The sequence below is a fragment of the Balaenoptera ricei genome, chromosome 18, assembly GCF_028023285.1.
Source record: "Balaenoptera ricei isolate mBalRic1 chromosome 18, mBalRic1.hap2, whole genome shotgun sequence".
Classification (NCBI taxonomy): domain Eukaryota; kingdom Metazoa; phylum Chordata; class Mammalia; order Artiodactyla; family Balaenopteridae; genus Balaenoptera; species Balaenoptera ricei.
This window is the reverse complement of record NC_082656.1, coordinates 18,037,105-18,059,587: the sequence shown is the minus strand read 5'-3', so window position 1 is coordinate 18,059,587 and position 22,483 is coordinate 18,037,105. Positions and strand designations below refer to the sequence as shown.

Sequence of the window (22,483 nt, the reverse complement as noted above, 5' to 3'; positions counted from 1 at the left end):
ATAAGATAAATATAAACAATAACAAGATTCTCCAGGCAGTTTACATTTTTTCAAAACACAAAAGTTCAATCACAAGAATATGATAAGTATCAGATTATTCAAAGTTCCACAGAATTAAGGGGGACCTGTACTCATACATATGCTAATCTAAATGTATTATTCATGAAGTTTTTGCATGAATCCCATGGATTAAAAATCAAGAAATAGACCCAGAGAAATTATAAATGTTGAATTTAATTTCAGTATAATAAAAACAAAAACCCAGCAACTAACTTGTTACCTTGCACAGTAATTTTAACATAAAAAGTTTAAACTTATTTTGCCAACATTTTCTTCATTGCAAATAGCCTAAAAAACAAAAAAATCAGAAATCTGTGAGATTTATTTTATAAATAAATAAGGTAAGAACATAAACTCTTAAATTCTGCTGGAGAAATTAATTCTCCATTAAAGGGGCTCAAGCTATTAGTAATAAAACAGGAATTTTAAGAAATCCCTTGATAAGAGGTAAGAAAATAAAAAATTTTAGCTGGAAATGTACTGATGATGGTCTCTTATTCCTTCTCCCAGACATGTAAGTATTGGGTTGGCCAAAAAATTCCTTTGGGTTTTAAGTAAAAATAAAAGACACATTTTTCATTTTCACCAAGAACTTTATTGAACAACGTATTTGCCCTTTTGTTCTACTACCTTCTGCCATTTTTCAGGCAACTTCGTAATTCCTTCTTCCCAAAATTTTTTATCTTTTTGAGCAAAGAACTATTCCAGGTGCCTTTTATAGTCTTGCAGGGAATTGAAATTTTTTCCATTAAGAGAATTTTGTAAAGACCGAAATAAATGGAAATCCGAAGGTGCAATGTCTGGTGAATATGGTGGATGAATCAGAACTTCCTAGCCAAGCTGTAACAGTTTTTGCCTAGTCATCAAAGAAACATGCAGTCTTGTGGTATCCTGATGGAAGATTATGCGTTTTCTTTCTTTTTGCTTTTTACATTTATTCATTTATTTTTGGCTGCGTTGCGTGGCATGTGGGATCTTAGTTCCCTGACCAGGGATCAGACCTGCACCCCCTGCAGTGGAAGCACAGAGTCTTAACCACTGGACAGCCAGGGAAGTCCCAGATTATGTGTTTTCTGTTGACTAATTCTGGATGCTTTTCATCAAGTGCTGATTTCAGTAGGTCTAATTGGGAGCAGTACTTCTTGCAAGTAATTGTTTGGTTTTCTGGAAGGAGCTCATAAGAGGGGACTCCCTTCCAATCCCACCAAATACACAACGTCACCTTCTTTGGATGAAGACCGGACTTTGGTGTGGTTGGTGGTGGTTCATTTCACTTGCCCACGATCTCTTCTGTTCCACATTATTGTACAGTATCCACTTTTCATTGCCCGTCACAATTTGTTTTAAAAACGGAATGTTTTCGTTACGTTTAAGTAGAGAATCACACGCGGAAATACGCAGGAAGGTTTTTTTCACTTAACTTATGTGGAAGCCAAACATCAAAGCGATTAACATAACCAAGCTGCTGCAAATGATTTTCAAAGCTTGATTTGGATATTTTGAGTATGTTGGCTATCTCCCACGTGGTATAACGTTGGTTGTTCTCAATTAATGTCTTGATTTGATCCCTATCAACTTCAATTGGTCTACCCAACCGTGGAGCATCGTCCAGCAGGACATCTCCAGCACAAAACTTCACAAACCATTTTTGACACGTTTGATCAGTCACAGCACCTTCTCCACACAATGCACGAATCTTTTTTTGCGTTTCAGTTGTATTTTTACCTTCCTTGAAATAATAAAGCATAATATGCCGAAAATGTTGCTTCCATCTTCAATACTAAAATAGCTATACAAAAATTCACCAATTTTGATAAGTTTTTTTGATAAGTTTTTTTTAATCGGCACTCTGATATGACAGCTGTCACAATACAACCTAACAAAACTGTTTTGAATGAAGTTAAAGACAACTAAGCACTCACTACTAGAGCCATCTTATGGGAAAAAACCGAACGAACTTTTTGGCCAACCCTATTAATAATAGGTCTAAATACTTACTAGAGCCAAATCTATCTCAAAAGTTTAGGACATTAATTTTTCTCCTTTTTGCTAATACTCAATGGGAAACAACACTTAGAATACAACTTTTTCCATGAATAAGGGATAGTAATATCCACCTGCAAAAGGAAAAAAAAATTGATTTAGAATGTCAACTTCTAAATAAATAAATACATTAACTTAGAAATCATAGTTTATTAAAGTATAATCTTGCTAATCCAGTTATGGCTAACCTGAACATATATCAGTAATGATACTTGGTGGCTTAAAAACACCTCTAATTCTATAACAATTAAAAGGTTACATAATTGATTGAAGAAAATCTTTACTGTTAAATATGGCATTTAGTCTATGATCAAATTGTCAATTCTACTTTCACATATATGTGATCTTAAGAGATCTGAATTTGAATATAGTATGCAAGCTGAATTGTTCAACTATTAAGATATCCCTCTGACTACCTCCTGAATACTTGCCTGTAGTCCTCTGAGTTAGCTCCAAACTCAATCCATACTCCAAGTAACAGATTTAAGATGCTCAATATTGGAATTATTTGGCATCAACTTAAACCTGAATGAAAAAGATTAGGATTTTTTTCCAAAGAAGGTGGAAAAAATGAAAGCTTAATATACACCCATATATAGTTATTTCTTCTTTGCAAAAAAATAAATGGCCATATTAAGACTAACATGAAAGGGTATAACTTTTATTTTACTATTTTCTCTTTGTGTTTCAAAATTACACAAAGATGGAAATATATTAACTCTTACAAATAAAACTTTAAGTCCTGTTGAGTTACCTAAATGAGTGTTTCATTAGGTACTGACAGGCTATTTCACCTTCTCTAATAAGAGACTGGAAAGAAGTTGCATACTGTTATAATGAATTTCAATGCAACAGTTTTTCTATACTTCCTTACTCTCCCAATATTTCAATTTTTCTTTAATCCATTCTCAGGATTGAATTAAATAGTTTTAATTTAGCCCCAAATGATCCTTTTTCACATCTTGAGCACCTAGATATAAAGATTTATTTAGTAAATATAAAATGCATTTAGAAGGCAAATTAGACTAAATATAATTTTCTAAAATCTGACTTCAAATACATTAAGGAAAACAAAAGAAAAAATAGAAATCTAATTCCTGGGTTGTTCCGGAAAATACTGGACAAACTTTGTAATTCATTCAATAAATATTTCTAAGTATCTATGTATTAGTTCCTGAAATATTCTTAGTGGAACCAAAAATTACCATATATTTGTTATGGTCTTTCATGAAATGGCTGAGATAAAATAAAGGGAACAGGCTAAAAGCTTGATGAATGACTTTTAAAAGCCCCAAGGCAATATTTCCATGTAAAAGCTGGCATTTGATTCTCGCCAATATGGTATACTACTTCTTTATTTTGGGAAAAAAATTTTGCTGGAAAAAAGTGAGATTGTTCTTAAAAATGAGAGCTTTGTCTTACATATTTTCTTTACCTTGAAATAAGAATTTAAACAGAAGATGCTCAAATACAACTCCTTAAATTACATCTGAAATACTTTTAGGGTTTCCAACATAGACAATTAAAATTGAAATGATTTGTTAAGAACTGCTTGTATTTTATAGATTTCCTGCTTGGTTACAACTGAAAGGAGTGAGATATTCCTTGTAGGAAATAAGACCAGGAGTATAGTACACTACACAACCACACTCTTATCCTAAACATCAATTTTTAGTTTAATGACTTAATTAAACACCAACAAATAAGGAATAGAAGGTAAAGAAAGCATTTTCCTTCAAACTTCAATTAAATTAAAAAATATTGACTGTTTGCATCTATAAAATTAGTGACTATCATAATAATTTTTGTTCTTATGCTAAAGTTAAATATTAGATATAAAAGAAAGCAAACAAGGCCTTCATATTTTCGACTTTACTTTCTAACAAAAATCTGTGGCTAAGGATTAAAAAAAATTTTTTTAATAAAAACAAGAAAAAAACCAATATGATAGTACAAAGTCAGAAGACGTAGGGTTAAAGATCCTAATCTGCATGTGTAGCAGATTACTTAATTTGAGTTTCTGTTTCCTGAACTAACCAACAAATATACTGGTCATTTATAAGGTCTTTCCTACCTTTAAAGTTATGATTAAGTGCATTTTTGAGACACAGGATTTCAGGAATTTAATTTACATGTTTTGATACTTCCCCCTTTCCCTTATAAGAGAATACTTAGAAATATTACTAAAAATTGTTCTCTAAGTTCTGTTCAAAAATGTGTATTTTATAATGTACATTTATCTGTGAGATAAGCAAATGTCTTAATGTAATTTCATTTTATTAGAGAAATAAAGGGAAAACTAATATTTCCGTTCTACCTGAAGTAAAAATTTAATATTTAGACTGAATACAAATATGCATTAAAATAAATTTATTTGATGCTGTATGAGCTCTTTCAATAAACTTGATGGCATTCAACACTATTAAATTGCAATTATACTATTTTAATAAAAACATCTAGAAGTTAGTACTAACTTATTTTTATTGAATCATACTAAAAATAACAAGATTATCAGTAATACTGAAAATTAATTATCAATAAAGCTGAAAATACATTGGTAATATTAATATACATTAAAATATGACTGTAGAGTATGGCCAACCTTACTTCAGCAGCACAGTTAATACTGGAGATAATTTTAGAATTTTAACGCCAATATTTACGTGCTGCTAAGGCACTGCTGACACTGCTATCATAAGAGCTATGAATAAAAAGAAATATATTTTCTTCAGAAGATCAGATCCTTGTATTTTTGAGGCAGCACAATATGGCCTGCACCTTTTCAAAATCCACAAACCATTATGTGCTGCTACTTTACTCCAAGGTTTTGTTTTTTTAAACACACATTAGCACCTAAAGATACAAAAAAAATTTTCTTTTAGAAAAAGAGAGGGTAAATACATTAAAAAACCCATGTTTAAAGATTCTAACATTAACATAGTATGCATAATTAGTTATTTCTTGGAAGCTTTTGAGTAACATAATAAAACTTATTCCTACATTGAAAATTTAAGGAAAGCCTATTATGTGCGAAGCACCTTGCTATAGGTTAGGAACACAAAGTTGTATAATATGAGAAAAATAAAAGCATTTTTTTCTGTGTCAACTTAATAAGCAAATACAGTTAAATATTTAATCAAACTTTTGAATGTATTAAATATATGAAGTTATTTTTTCCTTTTATAAACAAAAAGTGAATTCATAAAATTTGGTCTTTACCTTGGTAAAAGCATAATTTACAAACAGCATTTAATTCCTTGCAGTACACCAATTCAAATGACATCTTCATCAAGTAGGTAAGACTTCATGTCAAGGGAAAAATAAGAAATGACATACAAGAGCTAAGTTTCAATAAACTTAAGCTAGCAAAATGCAAATATACTTTTAAAGGAAAAAAATTAGAAGTCGTGAAATATTTTAATACTAAATACAGTAAAAATATACAGAAGGCCTAAAACAAACCAATTTTCTCTTAATTTGTTTAAAAAAAATCCAAATATTATTTTACCCTCAACATTTATCTATTAGAATAGTTATTCTGTTAGACTTGGATATCACTTTATATAGGAAGTAATTCTAAAATATGAACCTTGGAAATATGAGTTAATTTTGTACCCAGAGATGAGAAATAAAACAGCAACCCTGTGGCTCTTGATCTTCCTAGTCTCTTCCTGTCCCCATTCTTCACCAGGTAAGGAAGTTTACTCCTAAACAGTTTCCACATACTCAGATGTTGGAATGAAATTTCTTCTCTCTCTAGAAGATACCAGAAAACTACCACCACTGTAGCTCAAGCTTTGATGACCTCTTTTATTGCAGTTTTCTTACCACTAAAATGGCTATGCTAAAGCTATACTACTTCTATTACAGAATAAGGGGATGTGCACTGAAATTTGTCCCTCCCTTCTAATATCTAATTGTTTATACAAAGCATAACTGTCCTATATTCCACATTAATTTTTTGTGAATATTTTCCCATTAAAAGTATATGTAGCTAATCTTCTCTTTTCTTTTTCTTTTTGGCCCGCCGCTAGGCTTGCGGGATCTTAGTTCCCCGACTAGGGGTTGAACCCGGCCCTTCGGCAGTGAGAGCGTGGAGTCCTAACCACTGGACTGCCAGGGAATTCCCATGTAGCTAATTTTCTATTTGAGCAACCAGTTTCACATCTTACTCTATTATTGTCTCAAGTTTCAGCACAGTTTTTAACATATAACCAAAATAAATGTTTGTAATGACTTGAGAAACACATATCTGTATTTATCAATTATATTAAGGAACTGTCCTTTTAGGCTACCCTCCCTGCTTGAACCCACTTTCCAGACAAAAATGTGAACAGTCCAAGAATAGCTAGACAAAACAATAGAACAAAGAGCCTTGAACTCTATGCTGACCTATATAAGAATTTATTTTAAGATAAAAGTGATTTAACATATCAGTAGCAAAATAAAAGATTGTTTCAATAAATGGTCCTGGAAAATTGCTTAACTATTCAGAAGAAAGTAAAGATCTCTAGCTCATACAATAATCCAAGTAAATTCTAGTTAAATGTAAAAGATGAAACTATAAAATAACCTGAAGTTTAAAAAATGGTGAATATTTATTTCAAATCATGTAAGGACTTCCTAAAGCATAAAAGTACTGACAGAAATAGCAAATAAAAATATCAGTGACTTGCCTATATAAAATATACATTCTTACATATAACATGTATATATATATATAACATACATAATAGATTAAAAGACAAAAGTGAGACAATTTTTAATAAATGTGGAAGAGTTAAATCTTAAAATTTGTTTTAAAAATTATTAAAACTTAGGGAGAAAATAGGCAAAGAGCATTATATGAATGAAAAAAGAAATTAAAAATTTGCTGACACTCATTAAAAACACATGTCCAATTTCACTGTTATAAAAATTGCCAATTTAAGCTATTATGAGAGATCATTTTTCAGGTATACAGTTGGTCTGTTTTTTCTTTCCTTAATGATAATTTTCAGTGTTAAAGAGGGCAAAGTGCAATGTTTACTTTCATGTATGGTTGGTGCCAGTGTAAATTGATAAACTTTGAAGAAAGCAAATTAGGAACCAAAAGCCCTTAGAAATTATAACTTTGGCCCAGTAATACCTCTTCTAGGAATTTATTATGTGCAATATTTATGGCAGTGTTATCTGCAGTAGGAAAACACTGAAACACCCTAAATAATAATAATATGAGAATGGTCAAAATAAAATAATGTGTTCCTTATGACTTAATATTATGCATTCGTTTAAATTCATGCTACTGAAATCTGTGTCAGGGTCACTGGGAAATGCCCATGATTAAATCAGGGTATAACAAAGCATGAACTAATCAGGATATTAAAACTCTGTGGTGGTGGTGGTGGTGGTGGTGGTGGTGGTGGTGGTGGTGGTGGTGTGTGTGTGTGTGTGATTAACATGCCAACAGCAGATCTCTCTGGATCAAAAAACTAAAATTGATTTTTATTTTATTCTCTACCATTGTCTTTATTTCCCAAATTTCATCAAGTAGTCATTTTTTCAATCAGAAAAAAAATGTATTCTAAATTAAAGAAAAATACAAACTTATATTCTCAGAAAAAAAGTGAACAGATTTTCAAATATACATAATTTATATATGTATATTTTTCATTTAAAAATATTTTATTGAACATCTACTATGTTCCAGGTACCATCCCAGTTGTTATGTGAGTCGGTATACTGGTGTACCGAATAGACATAATCCCTTCTCAAGAAAGAATCTAAAATCATTTAAATTATAAGACACAAAAACATAAAGCAAATAATTGTTCAAGACTGCATATTTTTCTTTGCCCATGCAGACATATACATTAAATGATTATTCCAAAATCAAATGGGTTATTTCAATTCCTATCTTTTTTTTTTGCAAAATCTATATGTATCTCTCTCTATACATATTCGGCAGTGAAAGTGCAGAGTCCTAACCACTGGACTGCCAGGGAGTTCCCCTAAATCTATATATTTTAAACTAAGCCAAGTGTGCCAAACTTGAAAGAAATAAGTGTGAATACTGCAAAATGCAAATAGTTTTATAAATCTTTTAAAAACCTTTACAGTGAATGTCTTCACTTATTATTGTTTTATTTTAAAAAATTGTGGTTAAATATACGTAATATAAATTCTACCATTTTGAAGTGCATAGTTCTCTGGTATTAAGTCCATTTACTTTGTTGTACAACCATCGCCACCATCCATCTCCAGAACCTTTTCATCTATATCAACTGAAACTGCACCCACTAAATACTAACTGCCCACTCCCCCAATCACCTCAGCCCCTGGAAATCACAATTCTACTTTTGAATTTGCCTATTCTAGGTACTTCATGTAAATGGAATCATACAGTATTTGTCCTTTTGTGTCTGACTTTTTTTACTTAGCCTAACTTTTTCGAGGTTCATCCACGTTGTTGCATATATCAGACTTTCCTTCTTATGGCTGGGTAGTCATTCAATTGTGCATATTACTACATTTGTCCACTAATCTATAGACATTTGTTTTGTTTGATCTTTTGGCTATTATGATAAATGCTGCTATGAACATTTTTTATAACTATCTATTGAGTCCTGATTTCAATTCTTTTGGGTATATACCCCATTAGGTATCACTGGATCATACAGTAATTCTAATTTTTTGAGGACCTGCCATACTGTTTTCCAGTGGTTGTACAATTTTACACCTCCATCAGCAGTGTACAAAAATTCCAATTTTTCTACATCCTTGTCAAGACATATCTTTTTTTTGATAATGGCCATCTTAATGTGAGTGAAGTATTATCTCGTTGTGGTTTTGATTTTCATTTTCCTAATGATTAGTGACGTTGAGCATCTTTTCTTGTATTTATTAGCCATGCGTATATCTTCTCTGGAGAAATGTCTATTCAAATCTTTTGCTCACTTTTTAACTGAGCTTTTTTTGTTGTTATAGGAGTTCTTGATATATTCTGGATATTAATCCCTTATCGGATACATGACTTGCAAATATTTTCTATTTTGTAGGTTGCTTTTTCATTCTATTGATAGCGTCCTTTGATGCACAGAAGTTTTAAATTTTGATAAAGTCCAATTTATCTTTTGCATAGGCCTGGGCTTTTGGTGTCATATCCAAGAAATCATTGCCAAGTCCAATGTCATGAAGCTTTCCCCCTATGTTTTCTTCTAAGAGTTTTATTGTTTTAGTTCTAACATTTAGGTCTTTGATCCATTTTAAGTTAATTTTTGTATATGGTGTGAGTTAAGTGTCCAACTTTTCTTCTGGATATCCAGTTTTGCCAAGACCATTTGTTGAAAAGACTGCCCTTTTCGCATTTAATCGTCTTGGCACATTTGTTGAAAATCATTTGAACATATATATGCAAGGGGCCTGGGGCACCTAATTTATTCCAATTGGTCTATATGTCTGTCTTTATGGCAGTACCATACTGTTTGATTACTACAGCTTTATATTAAGTTTTGAAATCAGGAATTGTGAGAGCTTCAACACTGTTCTTCTTCAAGATTGTTTTGGCTATCTGGTGTCCCTTGAGATTCCATATGAATTTTAGGATGTATTTTTCTCTTTCTGCAAAGAATGTCATTGAGATTTTGATACAGATGGCACTGAATCTGTAGACCACTTTGGGTAGTATTTCATCTTAATACTCCCAATATATGAACATGGGATGTCTTTCCATTTACTTGTGTCTTCTTTATTTCTTTTAGCAACGTTATATAGTTGGCAGCATACAAGTCCTTCACCATTGTGGTTAGTATTATTCCTAGGCATTTTATTCTTTTTGATGCTATTGTAAATGGAACTGTTTTCTTAATTTCCTTTTTGGGTTATTCACTGTTAATGCACAGAAATGCAACTGATTTTTGAATGCTGATTTTGATTATTAGTTACAACAGGGTTTTTCTGTGTGTGTGTGTGTGTGCGCGTGTATGGGGTGTGTGTGTGTAATCAAGGTTTTTCTACATGTAAGATCATGTCATCTGTGAACAGAAATAATTTTACTTTATAAATCTTTTATACCTAAAATCGGTTCATAGCTGTCTGGCAATCTTGGCCCATTCATTCAGTCTTCTAGAAAAACATCAGACAGGTGTCTCTTCTCTCTCTTCAGACTTCCAATATCTCCCTTTCATCCTTACTTTCACTCAAAAAACAGAAGCTATGAGAAGAGAATTTCTGCCAGTTTCCACCACACCTATCTACATACATGTATCCGTCCCCATATAACTCCTTCTTTGAATTATGGATGAACAATCACTGTTCATAAGACCAATCCCTTCCCTTTTATACTAGATTTTATCCTCTCTTGCTTCCTTAAGGATATTCCTGTAACACTCTCCCCTACATCTTTAATTTTTCTCTCTATTGGATCATTCCTATCAGCAAAATGTTATAATTTCTCTCATCTTAATTTCATCCCTTACAGATTATTACTTTCTGTGATAATATTGCAATTTTTTAAAAAAATTTTATTTGTTTATTTATTTATTTATTTATGGCTGTGTTGGGTCTTCGTTTTTGTGCGAGGGCTTTCTCTAGTTGCGGCAAGCGGGGGCCACTCTTCATCGCGGTGCGCGGGCCTCTCACTATCGCGGCCTCTCCTGTTGCTGAGCACAGGCTCCAGACGCGCAGGCTCAGTAATTGTGGCTCACGGGCTTAGTTGCTCCGCGGCATGTGGGACCTTCCCAGACCAGGGCTCGAACCCGTGTCTCCTGCATTGGCAGGCAGACTCTCAACCACTGCACCACCAGGGAAGCCCGATAATATTGCAATTTTATCACTGATGTTTTAATAAACACTCAGAGGAAAATTTTTTCCTATCTATTTTTATTTCTATTTTTAACTCTGAGACAAATATCATGGCTTTCTATGTGAAAGCCTGATAAATTTAAAATATTAGAAAACATTTATTTCCACATGCCTGAAAAATATGGAAATTCTTTATTTAAATGTATTAGTAAAGTGAAAGATTCCAGTGGAGCAATCCAGAAATAGGGAAGGTACATCTCTCTTTACCTGTGTTCAACAGCAACAATTATCTCTCGAGCTGGTAAGCTTTGATTTTTCCTTTCCATTTATAATAATCTTCTACTCTGGGGTGCCAAAATAGGTTTTATATTATGCCTTCAGGAAGGGGTTATTTTAAATTCAAAATTTCTTTAATCTATAGACAGTTTCCATTGTCACATGATAGGGATATTCAGATGCTAATACATGTCATGAAAATATTTATGCTACTTTGTTGTTTACACATATCCTTTATGTGTCACTAAATTACTTTAGATTTTTCAAATACTTAATTTTACTTTTAATCTGGTATTAACACAATTTATAATAGTAATTACTTTCTTCAAGTATGCTTCAAATTATGCACATAAACCTCTGAGGAGCTGGCTATATATAGCCCCTGGCCACAGAGTGACTATCCTTGCTCAGGACAGTGGAATACTACACAAGTGATATGATATAGATATTATACCTGGAGAAAATAAAATTCACAGATGACAGATTAAAACTTGCTTTTCTTTTACTTCTGTTTTTTGGATACAAATGCTTAAAAACAAGGATTTTATTAACTAGATAAGGTACATTTAAAATTCAGTGTTGAGAACAGGCTTGAAATAATATTCAGATATAATCCAGAAAGCCTATTTTATAATCCAAAAAAACCTAGTTTTTCAGTTTAAGTGAATATAAATTTGTACTGTTGCTACATTCCCTTCATTTTTTTCTGATGAAGAAATTAATGATTACTTAAAAACTGTGTGAAGTGGATTTCAATCTAAATAATTTACTCCAGAAAAGTCTGGAGATATATATATGTATTTACACAACAATATATGTATATATATATGGTACAATATATAGAGTTACATATATGTTATCATTTTATTATTAGATATGTTATCATTTTATTATTAGATTTCCTAACAATAGTTGCCTTATATACAAAGTTAAACTACTTACAAGCTAAACATTTATATTGAGTTTTTAATTTTTGATGACTTTACTCCCTAGATATGAATAAATTATAAATATACCATAATGTCAGCCAAGAAATGCAATATAAAAAGTTTTATGAGAACATAAATAAATATGCTGTTTATCTTAACTTTTTTTCTTCTTAGACACATTCTTCTTTTGCATTCAAATTATGGATACTTACCCATTGCTATTCTCTCTTTACAATTTTTATGCTGTGTCAATCATTCCTTGTATTCAGTTGGTCAATAAAACCAACTGACCCTTTCTTTGAGATCGCAATTCATCAATTTCTTTGCCATTCTTAATTCATACCTTAAAATCAGGTCTAAGTACCTGATAACTACAATTGCATTTCAGCTTGACTTCCCATCTTTAATCAACTAATAAACTTCCTGAAACTCATATATTCAAGAATATATCTGTGGTTTCCCAAGTGGAGTGTGTACTTCTCTGCCTAGTATCAAGGTCTACATAACCAGGACCTAACCAGTATTTTCTATTTCTCTCCAGTGAAAACACTCTACAATTCAAGTTAAAAGATATCTTTTAAAAGCCATGACAACCAAATGCCTTATGTGGACCTTTCTGAAATAATCAGAAATTTTAACAGGAACTAGATACTATTATAGTAAGGGATTATTATTAATTTTGTTAGTGTGTTCAAAGTATGGTGGCTATGTATTTAGGGGAAAAGGGTCCCTATAAGTTAGCGAAGCACATGAACTATTTGTGAGTGGACAAAAGACTGATCAAGCCTGATGCTACTGTGGCCACCAGGTGAGTAGCAAGTGGAACAAACACAATTACTCATCATTTGAGTGTGACTATCCTCTCCCACTGAGTGATTTTTCAAGGCTCCTGCAAGAACTGAGATGCTTATAATAAATTGTTTTTCAGTTCTTTCCTCCCCTAAGCTGTATATTCCTACCTCATCTTTGAATCTTCACTGAACCTACTGCTGGAGGCTAAAATACTCACTAACCCCTCTTCCACTTATCCCTACTTTTAAGGACAATTTAAGTCTATCTTCTCTGGTGAATTCTTACTTCAACCTTTCTGAAGGTTTCTGATATTGAACTGTCCATTCACAGTAAGTTTTGAATACAGACTATTATTCCCAGGATTTAGTACTGTGCTGAGCTGATAACTGGTTTCATTATTTCATACCTATCCTCCTTTCAAACTGGACTATGTGGCAATGCTTCCTTGTATGGACCATGCCATTTCTCCACTCCTACATCTCAGTCCACTGGAAACCTCATAGTGCCTACATCCTTTAATCTCTCCTTCCAAGTTTGCTGGCTAAAACAAGAGCCACCTTCAACAAGTAGATATGGAAAGAGCCCTGATGACTAGATGCAAAACCAAAAAAAAAAAGCTATTAAAAAAAATCAGAAAATAAGAAGTTCTAGACATGTCTCCTAAGCTCTTAAATCATCCTGAGTGCAGTGGAATTCACTGGTCAATTTCTGCATTTTTAACTTCATCAATGAAATGAATAGTAGAAATAATTTATTGAGGCAGCAATTACATAGAGCAGTGAATTTGAAGGCAGAAGACCCAAGATGGAATCCTGGCTCTGTCCCTTAGGAATCAAGATCTTGGATAAATTACTTCAGTACACAGAGCCTCAGTTTCCTCTTTGTAAAATGGGCCTATTAATGCCTACTTCATGAAACTGTGGTTAAGACTGCACAATCTTAAACTTTTATGAGCACATCTAGTAGTGAACAAGTATTCAAAAAATAACCTGCTGAATCTAAATTTATAGTACGATTTGAAACACACCTCAGACAAACTTAGGGTTTCAGTGGACTGTGATTCAACATGAACCAACTGTATTGATGACAAAGAGAAAGTGGAATCAGGATGCATTAATAGAAGTATCTTATTCATAAGAGACATACTGTATTTTGTACCTCAAACCACATTGAGTATACTGGGTTCAGTTCTATATACAATATTTTAAAAGGAACACTGACAAAATGTAGCAGATCCAAAGTGAAATACCCAGGATACTAATGGTCTAGAATTCATATTGTGAGAACCAGGGGAAGGACTTGGGTATGTTTAGCTTAGAGAAAAGATACAAAAACTATTTTTAGAAGATAAATCTAGGGCCAAAAATTAAGTTGTATGCTAAACTGAAACCTGCTCTCTTACAAGAATTTTATTTTCTATGAGTTATTAATGACATAAATACAATTTATAACACTAAGGAAAAAGTCTATTTATTATGGTTCTAATTCTAATATTCTGAGGGCTAAAATAAAATGAATACAGATCACTTTAAAGATTGACTTTTAGAAAAATTCAGTGTATTTTACTAAGCTGTCTTGTTAAGGATTTGGAGGACAAACTGCCAATTTTAAGTTCTGACTATAGGGCACCAAATTCCAGAGGCATAAGAAACAGCTTGTAGAGCCAAATTAAGGAAAATAAAACTGAAAAAAATTTTAATAAACTTACTGGATATAACAGGAAGAGTGAAACTGACAGTCTAGGCAAAAAGTCAGGTGTGACTACTGACAAGTGGATATATGTTTATGTCAATCTGCATTCAATTTATTCCTGTTTTTACAGGGAGATAATTTTGAAGACTCACATTTCAGACAAATAGGCAAAGGGCAAGACTGCAGAGAATAGTCTGGGATGTTACCTACTGTACTTATGCTTAGAGCTTGAAATCCCTATCATACTAGAGTTCATTATATTTGTATATTCATTTCCTATTTAAATCAAGGCCTGTGCTATTAAATTCTGCCTTGTTTTCATTTCCTAAGAAAATATGCAAAGTAAGTTCACAAATAGTAAGTTTTCTATTATTCTTCTTTGAATCACCCATCTTGAACTGAGAAGTTGTTCAGGGTGGGAAAACAGTGAATTCATTCCCTTTCTATAGTTTTGGCATTAAAATTCAAATTTTATAGCTATAATTCTGGTGAGATCAGAAACACAGCACTGCCTTAAACATTAAAGCTCAAATTTAACTCGTTCTCTTAAACATACATGTGTCAAATATATAAAATTTTGAGGACAGGAACACCTGGCATTTGATTAAGCATTGTCTACTTCTCAAAAATAGCTGTTATTTGAACAATGACTGAAAAATGGCTGTTGCATATTGTCAACTTGCTCTATGTTCACAAACTGTAAAACAATATACAGCTTTAAGAGCTTAGATATGATATGTTTACTAAATTAATCTCAATTGATGATGTTATTAAGTTTGCAAATCCTTCTTTACCACCAAATGCTGACAGTACCTAGCATCCTTATAAAATTTTCTGCTTTGGATTATAACACCCTTTACTAATCCAAGTGCCAAAAAAGCAATTTGTTTTTTTCTCTTTTGGCACACGTCTTTCTCTCAGAAACATTCACATTATAAAATTATTCAAGATAATTAAAATTTCCCCATGGATGGCATAGGTAGACAGTAATTTACACCAGTAAATTTCCATCACAAATAAATTAAAAATAGGAGAAATTTCAGCTACATCTAGGGACTCATAAAAAAAGCATTACATTTTCATTGAAAACACAACAGATTTTATATCATTTGCCATATTGATTGCTTACTGCCCTACTGATTACAACATTCTGGTTTTATGTCCAGTACTTTCAGTCAATCCTACATTTACACTATTTATAATTCAAGAACTGACAATATTTTCTATAATGGTATAATTACATGCCATTGCTATTCTATGGCTAACTTGATAACATTTCTAAAAACGATAACCAGTCCTATGTGAGAAATAGTTGTCATTTCTTTTCACTAGCTTATCTCTTGGATAGCAGGCAAATTTAATAAGTCTCCTGAATTACAAGGTAATTTATCTCCATCACTTTTGTTTACAGGACTACTAACATTGACAGCATTGAATAGTGAATTTTCTGCTTTATCTTTTGTTTCCTATTTACAAAGTCAATCTCTTAAAATTTTTGTTGTTCTAGATTAGAGACAGAAGCAATGATATTAACTGCTGACAATGAACCTAAAGATGTTATTTTATTTAGCACCAAATGATACATTAATTTATTTTAAATTCACATAACAGAAATATATAAAAATCAAAAAACATAGCTCAAAAAAGAAAAAGTAGGAAGGAATGTGACTTTCTGAATGTTTTATGTTAAGCAACAAAAGTTTAAGAGCTTAAAATTGAAAAACAAACTTGAAAAATATTTCATCTCTACTCAATTTGTAAAAATGAATCAAAAACACTATCATTATTTAATTTTTACAGTATCAAACATATGGAACACTAATACTCCACAATTTCTGGAACATCCATATTCCACAAGTGAATAGTTCAAAAAAATCCCTATCTTAAAAAAACAATGGGGACTTCCCTGGTGGTCCAGTGGTAAAAGAATCCACCTTCCAATGCAGGGGGTGCAGGTTCGATCCCTGGTTGGGTAACTAAGATCCCACATGCCGTGGGGCAACTAAGCCCGTGTGCCACAACTACTGAGCTTGCGGGCCTCAACTAGAGAGCCTGCGTGCCGCAAAACTACAGAGCCCACATACTCAGGAGCCTGAGTGCCACAACTAAAGAGAAAACCCGCATACCACAACTAGAGAGAAGCCCACGCGCCATAACGAAGAGCCCATGCATCACAACGAAAGATCCCGCATGCCTCAACGAAGATCCCGTGTGCCGCAACTAAGACCCGACACAGCCAAATAAACAAACAAATAAATAAATAAATATTAAAAAAAGAAAGAAAGAAACAATAGTGTAAAATAAACATAAAAGAGAGAAAGACGGAATACACACACAATCATGAAGAATCAATGACCACTGTCACTATGTGCCTATTCTTCTGGGTATTGTTTAATTGGAAACAACGCTATTCTAGTATCTAAGATTAAAAGTAACTCCAGGCATATTACATAGAAGAGACAAGAGTAAGCATTTCAACTATGAAATACCGCAAATGACCTATTTTAAAAGATACTGGAGAGTATCCAAGCAAGGCTGCTTGCTTAGAAATTTATAAAGGAGATGAAATGAGCTTAAGAATGTGATGTTATCTGTACTTATAAATCTGTTGGAAATTAATGATACCTATTTCTTTTTGAAAAGTGGACTGCCCTCCAGTCTACAGTAAGACTGCAATACCAATTGAAAAGATTTCTTTTTCTAAGATTTAAGTTGAAGAAAAGCTGAGCTGGCTTCCAAGGGACCAATTAAGAAAGCCAAGCCTGGATTATATAGGATTCTTTGGGGATTTGCAAATGTTTCCATTCTAGTTTTCCAGTGACAAAAATATAAAGGGAAAAAATTATAAAAAGAAGTGATCTGTGGCATTTGGTTACTATTCTTCAAACGGGCTCATTACTACAAATTTTCAATATTTAATTGATTCATACCCTAAAAACTACTTAATTGAGCTCAATGGCTGGTCTATGATCATAAAGTCACTCCTTGACACATACACATTATTTAATAATAATACACATTATTACTGGGTCACTAAATGCAATGGTATGAGGTAATGTAAGAGAAGCACCTGAAGCACTAGTTTTCATTTAAACAGGGCCATCCCTCAATATCAAGAACAGAAAGAGTAGCAGTTGAGTTTCTTTTATTCAGAGATGTAAAACTAGCTGAAGGAATACATGGAAATGAATCTTTTTGGTAACTAATTTTAGGGTCTCAAATTTAGGGAAATAAGTATCTTGTGCATTTACCATAACCTTGTTTTTGACAGTTTTTCTAGGGGTATGATATTAATTTCAGCTAACCTATTAGAATTATTCCCTTAGCATTTACAAGTTTCTCAAAAGTAAAATGAATCAGGGTAAAAATGTTTCTTATTCTAAGAGGTGTGCATGTGTATATATAAAAGGAAGGAAAAGGGATTGCCTTCCTGTTTTTCCCACCTCTTGAAGTTTAACAGCTAAATTTTAAGCACGTCACAAAGAAGTCAGAAGTGTAATCTAGTAAAATGTAAAAACAGATAAATGAAAAAAACTGTTTCTCCAGTGGAGGGGACACTTCCACTTTATAAAACCAAAAAATAACTGTCAATAAACCTGAATAATGATGATAATAAAAAAGACCACTACTTATTTGTAAATTCCTTTGAAGGAAAAGGGTTTAAAATTATGATTCTCAGATTTAGAGATGATAGGGCCTGGCTGTAAAATCCTTTCCAAAACAGAAAACTTACCCAAGGCAATGACATTATTTTTGCTCTAAAACGGACTAAATTAACATCGAACTTCAATGTGTTTGGGGGTCAGGGGAGGTTAGAAAGTTGTCATTCTAGGATGGCAGAAAAAAAATTCAGAAATATAGCAAAATATGACACCAAACAGTAACTTTTTACAGCAATGGCAGGGGGACTGTGAGTTAGTACTTACAAGGTAAGAATTGCAGGGCTAAGTAGGGGGCTTGTTTTATTATGGTCTTCATTTTGTTGTTATTCACCTAGGAAAAAATAAGAGGGAAGACTTAAAAAATCTGATCACATTATATAAGTTAGACAATTTTCAACTGACAATCATTGTTTTTTGATCCTTATACAGCACTGAACAATCACAGATTAGAAATACCTAGCAGCAGCATTTATATATTTCAGTACAGAGTACTATCATTAATTTTTTAAATTCACTTTTCTATTACTATCACCCTCTTGAAGTTTAAAAGTCAAATATGTAAGTGTAACTAAAACTCACACTTCAATATCTAACTTGGAGCACACTGAGGCTTCTGGAAGACATCATATAATTGCAGATATTTTAAGATAAATTCAGTATCATACCTCAACATTGACCAATCTCTTCCTCTTTCTCTCACACACATACACATGAAATCTACAAATCTGTATACTGCCCAATTCCAAGAATTCTACTGTAATACAGTATAAATACAAAGCTTAAGTTGGAGCTTAAAATGCATGAAGAAATTTCTGAAAACAGTATGCTATGATCTATGGCCAAAAGAAAAGAAAACACAGTCATGAAATTGCCTGAATTAAAGAGTAAATGAAAGAGTAGTGATAAAAAAAGAGAAACTATTTCCATGGTTGTCCTTTACTTATAAGAGTAGGAAGGATTAAAAGCCAGTATGCAAAGGAAGGAAACAGTATGGCTCTCATCTTCAAAAATAAAAGAATTTATTTAAAATTTAAAAATATCCTAGCAACTTAAGTTGGTTAGAATGTTTGATTTCTGTGGGCCATGATTATAAATTGTAGTTCGTACACCAACTAACACTTAAGCACTTACTACAAGACATAGAATAGAATAAATCCAATCCATGCCCTTAATGGAGTATTCCAAGTGTATATCTTATTGTAGAATATCTTCACCAAAAAGGACAGTACATTTTTAAAACTTATTTGAAAAATAAATATTTCAAATCCACAGAAAAATCAAGAGAATAGTAAAATGAATCCCCACATCCTACCCCTGGCCCTCCAATGCAGCTGTATTGAATTCTAATATTCTGTCATACTTACTTTGCTTTTATTTATTTACTTTTTTTTTTTTTTAAGAAAAAAAAAAACTACACATATAGTTGAGTTCCTTTTGTACCATACCTTGGATCCCATTCCCCTCTCTCCTAAGACATAATCACAATCCTGAATGTGGTATTTAATTCCTATGCATCTTTTTACACTATTATTACAAATTCAAGTATTTAAAACAATATGTATCATTGCTTTCAAGCTTCATATAATGTTATCATACTGTATCTAATCTTCTGCAACTTTTTTTTGTTTGCTGAAGACATTCATCTGTGATGATACACATAGCTCTCATTTTAATAGCTGTATAATAAACATTTTTTATCACACAACTATGTCACAAATTTGCCATTCTCCTGTTACTTAACATTTACATTGCTTTCAATTTTTTCCTATTAAAAGTAAAAATAAATAAGACTTTACTACAAATGTGTTAGTTTATCTAAAACATCTAGGAATGGAATTGTTGAGTTAAAGCCTATGTATATCTTCAACTTTAGTAGGATGATCCAAATGCTTTCACAAGCAGCATATGAAAAGTTCTCCTTTCTGTATTTTCTCCAATACATATTTAGAGGTACATTTAAGATGAATAGCTACTATCTAACTGAAAATTTAAAAAATTCTTAAGTGATCAATTCCCTCTGTTTTCATCAAGTACAGGTTAACTAGAGGTATACTAAATGTTCCAAACAAATACTTAAAATTTGGTCCAAGGTACTTGAACAAAAATAAGCTCTCATAATATAGGTAGGTTTTCTTCATATGACTGAAGAAATAGCAAGACTTAATCTAGAGCCACTGTGTTAGAAATGATAAGATTCATAATTAGTTACTGAGCTTAGAGGAAAAAAAAAAGCAGAAAATGTAAATGGTTTATTAGTGTGAAGAATCCTTCCCCAATTCATTTTGGGCAGTGTTCTCACATGTGGTGCTTCTAAAAAAAAAAAAAAAACTCACTTAGTGCTTATAAAAAACACAAATTCCTAAGTCCAGCTCCAGAGATTCTGATTCAGCACATCTGGAAAAATGCTTTAGTCTAGGTTATTCTGGTACAGGTGGTCCACAGATACTTTACACAGTAATTAGTAGTAAAAACAAGGTATTTTCAATATAAAGCATTATGTAACTCACTTTTTTGGTTAAGGGTAGGTAACAGTAATTAATATGTTATCTATTAAATTACATCAACATATTAATGAAAACACACTGTAGTATCAAGGAAAAAAAACCCACACCAACCAACCAACCAACAAAACACCCCATGGTTACCTTTTTAAAAGAATGCTATTGTAAATGTTGGACTTTCAGATGGGGCATTAGGCTTACACACTAAAAACACCATTTGTAGTTTTCCACCAAGAATGCTACAAATGAAATCAGAATTGTAACAGAAATCCAATATTCACTTCCCTTTATCTACAACCTATTGGAATTTGGATACAAAAGAGGAGAAAAATATACAGATAGTATTTAGGTTATGCACATCTGTGCAAATTCAAATCATTAAAAATCAAAACCACTCTTTTATACTATTTGAAATTACAGAGTCCTATTTCCAAAAGATTTAGAATAATCTGAACTTTCCATATACAAAGTTCAGATATAAGACATTATTTTAATAGTAAGAAAAAGTAAAGACTTACGCACTTTCACCTGCAGCCCGCTTTGTCTTTATACACAACACCAAGTAGTACAGGGCGTTGTTCTTTTTAGTTACAGTGAAATCAACAAAAATTTGGCCTTGTTTAGACCGGGCTATAAAATAAAGATAATATGGGGCTTAGCATATGGTCCCAAAGTGAAAGAAACACTCCTATGTGGCCATAGTCAACTTTTCTTTCCTCAAGTGTACTACCTAACTTGTGTTATCAGCAACTATTAATAATTTATTCTAGCCTACCAAAGCATGGAACATACCATAAATACTTTCAGAATCAAGAAAGTTTTCCATTCAAACAGATGGAATTAACCGAATAAAAATTAAATGAACTAAAACCAGAGTAAATAGTAAAAAACAGTAAAAGTCTAAGAACTATAAGCATCTACTGTTCTCTTTAAGCTGCTTTGGGAATAAAATACCTTTTTGTCAAAGAATGTATTCATTATACTATATATGGATTACACTGACAGTTTGGCCTCTCTCACTTGGTCTGTAAAAGCTGGTGGGTGCAGGCTCTGTTGGCCACCATTATTGCATATTGATGCTATTCTGTACAATAGCTGACAAGCAGCAGCAATCTCTCAGACCCTGCTCCCAACTGTAAAGAGCAAGAACAAGGGCTGTGGTGATACTTGTTTATTCACTGTTGCTGCCACTGAAGCAGCAAGCTGAGAAAAGCATATGCAACTAACACACAGAGGAAAAAACTGGCTCAGGTCAACCTACCTAGTAAGTCTGCTTTTCTCATTACATGATAAAATTAGTTAAGAAGGAATTTTTTCTTTAAAAAGTGGGATGGAGAGAGAAGAAAAGACAAAATTGATGTTTTGATTAGAAATGGAACCTGTAATGTATCTAAGGAAAAAAATTAATGACACATGTAATGACACTTCAGCTCCTAGTTTAGATTTAACTGCTCAGTTATCAAAATTCTCAGAAGAGTTTTAACCAGGTTCAGGGTGAATTCATAAAGACTATCTTCCCTAGCCATTCTTCTGGAAAATAAGCAAGCATCTAAACTTTAATCAAGAAATGAAATTATATTATGCTTAATAAAGAGCTCCAGTCTCCCAGGTTCCACATATCTAATCACCAATATATGTTTGACATCAGACACTATTAGCAAATAAGTAAGATTTTAGCCCATAAAGTTTTTACAAAAGTTCCAGCTATTAAAAAAAATTTCCACATGTAATTAACCTACTATGAATG

At 32.4% G+C, this 22,483-nt stretch overlaps 1 long non-coding RNA gene across 2 annotated transcripts in view; it reads right to left on the bottom strand.

Moving 5' to 3' along the window:
* Positions 1-2,443: 2,443 nt before the first annotated feature.
* Positions 2,444-22,483, bottom strand: part of LOC132352476 (uncharacterized) — a 68,012-nt gene continuing 47,972 nt past the window's right edge. For both annotated transcript variants that reach the window (XR_009498728.1, XR_009498729.1), the window contains exons 2-4: positions 18,500-18,566; positions 5,323-5,405; positions 2,444-2,628 (exon numbers count right to left, since the gene is read on the bottom strand). This is a non-coding gene — a long non-coding RNA (uncharacterized LOC132352476). The remainder of the gene's footprint in view (positions 2,629-5,322; positions 5,406-18,499; positions 18,567-22,483) is intronic.